Genomic DNA, 6,760 nt, shown 5'->3' with positions numbered 1-6,760 from the left:
AGCTATAGACTGGCAGAAAATATTTGCAAACCACCTATCCAAAGGACTAGTATCTAGAATATATAAAGAACTTTCAAAACTCAATAGTAAAAACAAGCAGTCCAGTAGGAAATAGGCAAACAACACGAAGAGACGATTCACGGAGAAAGTATACAGATAGCAATTAAGCACACGAAAAGATGTTCAGCATCATTAGTCTTTAAACGAAATTAAAACCTCAATGAGATAGCACTACACACTTATCTGCTTATATGTCATATGTAAACTATTAACATGAAAATCAAAGCATGGGAAGTATGTAAAATATACAGTATACTATAAAAAGACAAGTGCATGGGCCATCCCTGGGCACTATCCTATTTGTCAGATATTTTTACGTGCATTATCTTACTTTACTCTCATAACTCTTTGCAGCAGTGATTTAAAAACACACAATCAGTATTTTCTGGTTAAATAATTAAATTATTGGCTTCTTGGACAGTTGAATGAATAAATGAATGCATGAATGTATGAATGGTGCTATAGATTGAATGCTTGTGTCTCCCCCCCTTTCCCATATTCATATGTTGAAACCTAATCCTCAGTGTGATGGTATTTAGAGGTAAGCCTTTGAGAGATGCTTAGGTCATGAGAGTAGAGTCCTCATGAATGAGATTAGCGACCATATAAAAGAGACCCAGAGAGTTCCCTCAAGCCTTCCACCATGTGAGGATTCATCAAGAGAATGGCTATGAACCAGGAAACAGATCCTCTCCAAATATGGAATCTATCAGCACCTAGATTTTGGACTTCCTAGTCTCCAGAACTGCGAGAAATAAATGTCTATCGTTTAAACCGCCCAGTCTATGGTATTCTATTATATATTCTATTATTGTGGCACAAATGGACTAAGGCTGATGGACAGATATATATTTGAAATCAGTGAAGTATAGAACAATGGAAAACAGAAACATTTACAAGTATGAGGTTAAGGAGCTTATTTTAAGTGAATTCTGGTCACGGTACCATTTTAAAAACACAAGGCCAGGGCAGAAAAATGCAGGAAGCTCATAGGAAAAATGAGTCATACCTTATAAGTTGTAAACAAGTACTCCCTATGTAGTAGGGATCTTTGGAAATAGCACGTAACTTTTGGGGATAAGTGCATGATAAAAGTGTTTTATTTAGACTTTTTCCTGTTAACTGTTGTATGATCTGATTATTTGCAGGGCTGTGTATCTTTGATCTCTCAGGTTCTTGGCTGACCGCACCTAGAAAATCAGCTATTTATTTTCAGCATGGCAAGAAATGCAAGCTTTCTGACAAGGACAGCCTCTAATGGAGCAACATGTGTGCTGGATGACCATTTGCTTGCCTTTGACCCTTGACAGGACTTGACCTCTAGCTTCTGGGCATTCTATTTCCTAGCTTTGGGTCAAAGGTCACCACACTTGACCTGTGGCCTCAGTATGATCTCTGACTCCCAACTCGAAAGCCCCCAACTGGTTTTGATTGTTCTGCACAATCTGTAGTCCCCTGGGGTCCAGAAGAGCTCTTTCACTAGTTCCCACCAGCTGTTGCCATCTTTGTTCTCTCTCTCTGCAGGTCCTGGCCAACTGAAATCTGCAACTCCTAACAATGGCATGGTCTCTCTGAGAGTTGCCTTGTGTGCTGACTTTGATTGAATGCTAATAATGATTATTATGAGTGCCCATTTTCTGAAATGCTAACCATGCTACCATATTTATCACCTCATTTAGCATTCAAGAATCCCTTGAGGAGGATTTCATTTATCCCTCTCTCTTTGGAGATCAGAAAACTGAGGCTCAGCAAAATTGAATGTAACTTGCCTATGCTCACAGTGCCAGAATTGTCAGATTCTGGACCTGTTATTTTTACTCCAAATCTATTTCCCTGGATTTCTATTTATTAAAGATTCTGCATAGGACATTCCAGTGTTGGTCAGGGTACTGAATATACACATTGTAAAAAAATCTTTGTTTTAGTTTTCAAAGATGTTATATTTTTCAATATACCAGATAGTTCCTTGCAGATTTTAAGTCCTGTCAATCTTTTCTATTACCTAACCACAGCTGCAATAACTAGTTCCATGAAGCTTTTGCCAGCTTTAGTAGGTACAAACATGCAGTACCTCACCTCGATCCTCTGATACTGTTTAGGATATTCGTGGGAAACATGTCACTAATGCTTGCACAACCCAGAAGTATTCAGGAGCTAATGCACATGAGTTCACCCTTGATAAATATGGTGTGGGAGCCACCGAGCCACTCCCCGCCCCCCTTACATCACCCAGTGAACAGCTCCCAAACGCATCTGCTAAACCTCCTCCAAAGACCCTGTAGCAACAAGCACCAGTTAATCATAGCAACGATCGACTGGAAAGGCCATCTTTGTTTCAGATTCCTTCCTTCCTTGCTTCACTTCCCTTGCCCCTCACTCCTGCTGCCTGAGATCACATTTCTGAAGTAACTACCCCCACACGAGATTGATTTGAGCTGTGCTTCTGGAGAAACCTAGGCTGACCTATCAGTGAGTCTCAATTAGTGAGTCCATATTTTTTTTAATCTGCGAATCATAGTTGTACATCTTGCATGTCTCCGCTATTGCGCACAAGGATTAATCAAGTTTGTTTGATTTCTTAATCAATTGACTTGGCTTAGACAGAGATTTTATAACAATGCAGTCAGACACCCCTCTGGAATGTATTACCAACATATTTGTGTGAAGTTTATTTGTTCTGCATTCATAAGGGAACTTGCATTAACTAAGTAAGATGACGAATTAGTTCAAAAGTTTCCTGAGTGGCTGTGAACGCTTCTTATGTAAATGGTAACTAAAAGTTTTGTTTGATGATTTAAAAAATGTATATACTAATAAATTCATAGCTATTCTTCCACATTTCAGAACTTGCTTTACACTCCCTGTAAACACTATCCTTGACAAGATGTGTAATGTTTATATTCGAATGTTTTAAGACCTATGCTCTCTTTAGAACATACTTACTGGCCATTTGGGTTAATCTGACCACTGCTTCTACAACTGACTGAGGTGAGGAAGAAGGTAAACAGGATGAACACTTTGGAAAAGCTTCCTGATGATTCTGATACTCACACCTGACCTTTCTGTTTACCCTTTGCCCCCTCACACCACACATGACCTCACACCTGTGAGGTCAAGCCCAGATGTAAATAATGTGATGGAACAATAAAAGCATTTCTATAAAATTCTGCCCTTACAATTTCTTTGGATAAAAAAGAAAACCAAGTGAGTGAAGTTGGTGGAGGAAACAAAACTGAAAATCTAATGCCTTTCTTTCATTTTATGTATCCTGAAGAGACTCAGAGTTAAATTGCTTTTTATGAAATCTTAGCAAGTAAATTTGTATAAAAGCAGATAAGCTTAGAAATTCTCACATCCTTCAGAGAATCAAATTCCAGGTAATTATGATCTGAGGATTGATGGTTACGGTTTATTTTGAATATCAAGCAATAAAAAATCTAGAAATAGAGATCATATATAGATTATACATCACAGCTGATTTTCTTTTTATAGTTTTCCTTTGCATTGAAAAGCAGTCACCTAAGCTGTATAAATTAACTATTACAGACAGCACAGAGCTGCATTATTTGACCAAATGGCAGGATTAGTAACATCAAAATAGTATTTGAAAGGAAGGATTTCTTTAGCTGCTTTACTGTCTTTTGTGTTTAGTACAAAACCTAGCATCAGTGTTCATGAGGAAGTTAAGCCAGTGAATGCCAGGGTTCAAGAGAGACTTTCTAAAATATTCAATGTAAAAAACAAATTAGAAAAAATGAAAAATATACACACAGACATACACATACATATATATATATATAATGTATATGTGTATATATATAGGTATGTATGTATGTACACATACATAAAGGGATAGCAAGATGAATTGTGATAGCTAAATCTATTTTTTATCTTTACCAGAAGTATTTATTAAGTATCAGTCTCTATGTGGCATGCTTCAACATGATCCAAATTTCTTCCTCCAATACTTTGTTTCAACTTCTTCTATAGCAACTGTGACATTTTATTACAGTTTGTTGCATATCATCTATTTTCTCAACTAGATTATAAGAGCATAGAGGACAAAGGCCTGCCCAGTCAGCTCTAGCATGCATGCGGAGGACAATAAATAAATGTCTTACTGAATAAATTAGTAAATAATTAAAAATTATTTGGTAGTTGAATCTATACTAGTGATATCCAAGCTTTCTTTTTGGTCTCAGGATACATTTTGGCTTTCCCTGGGAAGGCTGAGTTTCTGTATGTATTGTGGTTCTACCTGTATGTCATATATAAACTATTAGCGTAAGATAGAGCTAAATTATGTAAAATGTTATAAAATACACAGTATGCCATGAAAGACAAATGCATGGGCCATCCTTGGGTCCTGTATTTGGTATATATTATTTGCAGGATACTTTTATGTTTATTTTCTAATTTTACCATCACAACCTTTTGGGGCAGTCACACCCTCCATTTCCAGATCAGAAACCTCGCGTAATTTGCTCGGAGAGACAAAGCCAGGCACAGAACCCAGGTTTTCAGAATCTAAGATCAGGGCTTATTTTACTGGAGTTTAGCAGGCTTCTTTCTTTAAGAATATTTGTTCTGAAAAATATTTCAAGGGGGAAAATATCCAAATAAACTGCTTGGCATTATATCAATTTAACACAAAACAACCTGTTGATGAACAGAATTTCATTCTTTACTTGATTATTTTGTCATCTTGTACACATAAGCATAGTCTGGTTAAAAATGAAAAATGTCTTTCATAAGATAGTCGTTCAGCTCTGCCCCTGGCATGTTCCATTCAGTACAGTGTTGTTATTTTTCTTTTAAATCTTCTGGCTTCCTGTTTCAAATGCTAAAATGACCCAAGCTCTTTTATGTCTTCATTCTGTAATTTATTTTTTGTAGCTATTCCTCATGTTTTATTGAAATTTTTTAGTTTTTGCTTTTAAAATGCATTTGTGGTACATGTTCTTGTTTTGATATGAAGAAATCAATACTTTTATCTTGCAAAACACCTTTAATTTTATAGACATCAATAAGCTACTATACTTTGCTATATAGAAATTCACCTTATAGGTAATTTTTTTAAAACATAGCTATTCTGCAAAATGCAACACCTGTTCAGACTGAGAGAAAAAAAGGAATAAAGGTATAAAAAATCATTTTGTAGCACCATGAATTCTTTGATCAGTTGTCTCTTTTTTATAGCCATTTTCCCCCATTACTACATTTTTAAGACTCCAAATGGAGAATTATAATTCTAGAAGGTGATAGAATGAGCTGAGCTCCACAGATGCTTAAGGCGGATAGTTTACTATTAGATTTCAAAGGCAACAATTCCAAACTGGTGCCTGAGGAGATTTGTTTTTATTTGGAAAACAGAGAACTCGAGATGAATAAAATGATAGCTTTACAAGTGCTATTCAGAACTATGGGAATAAGTGGCTTACACAGCCAGATGTATGGATAAACAAAGGAACGCGTCAACTGATATTCAAATCTCATTATTGCTTTAATGTAATCTTCCTGAGTATGCAATGAAATAATTTCTATAACTGTATATAGAGGAATAGAAAAACAAATCACCAAATACAAAATTTTAACGATTTATCATCCAGTGTATAATCCTCAACAAGAAATGCTAACTATACCTGATTCTTCCTGTAACGTTTCACCCGTTCCCTTTATTTGAGCAACTGGAGGTCTCTAATGACCTCCTCACCACATAGGACTGTGGTGGGACTAACCTCATTCAGCACAACCAATTGCTCATAATTGGGTTTTGTGAACTGTGCCAAGTGTTAGGTGTTTTCTATTGAAAGTGTCTGCTACGTGATTCCCCACGAGTCCCATCCATTTTAGCTTTTCATTTCTTCCAGTAACGTGGTCACATTCAGAGCCTCAGAATCTTTACAATGTGAAAAATGGAGTATTACTATTATCATATATAAGAACATGTCTCAATTTGGGGTAAAGATCTATCTGCTTTGAGATATAGGGGTTTAAATGGCCCCCTAGGTAAGAACTAGTGTTTGTGCATTTAAATTACATCAAAAAGTTCAGTTATTTTTTTAAAGCAGTTGATCCCAAGTACTGTTCCCATGCTGATTCTACTCTATGACCAAATTCTTACCCATCCATTGTGAAAGATTAAAGTAAAAGGTTTTAATAAAGCTATTTCATTTTAATTCTGAAATTCTACTTTTTGGAGTCATTTGTATGAAATGATGGGGGTAGTTGATGATAATATATTGGTTTTTAAATCCCTACTTGGATAAACTAAGGAGTGACAACTATATGTCAGTTCCACAATTATTTAGACTTTGCTAATCCATAAAATTCAAAATTTATTATCAAAAATTTTTTTCAAAAATGTGTTTAGAAAATTAGGTATTCTTTGGATAAAAAGACAAAAGTCATCTAACAAAATTTCATAAATATTACACAAATGAATCTCAGATTGAGTACATATCTAATTGTAAAAGGCAGAACAATAAAAATCATTGGACAAAATAAATTTAAAAAATATTATCAGGCTGGGAAAAACTAAGCAAGACAAGAAACCCAGAAGCCACAATAGAAAAAAGTTATAAAAGGACAGATTTGACCTTAAGGTTCCCAGAGTATCCATTTTCCAAGTCCCATCAGTTTCAGAAATCTCAATTGTCATAATACAAAATACCCACTAATAAATATTAATATCTCTAGT

Source organism: Pteropus medius, unplaced genomic scaffold (assembly GCF_902729225.1).
Source record: "Pteropus medius unplaced genomic scaffold, Ma_sr-lr_union100, whole genome shotgun sequence".
NCBI lineage: Eukaryota > Metazoa > Chordata > Mammalia > Chiroptera > Pteropodidae > Pteropus > Pteropus medius.
The sequence above is the reverse complement of the archived record's forward strand: the minus strand, read 5'-3'. Positions refer to the sequence as shown.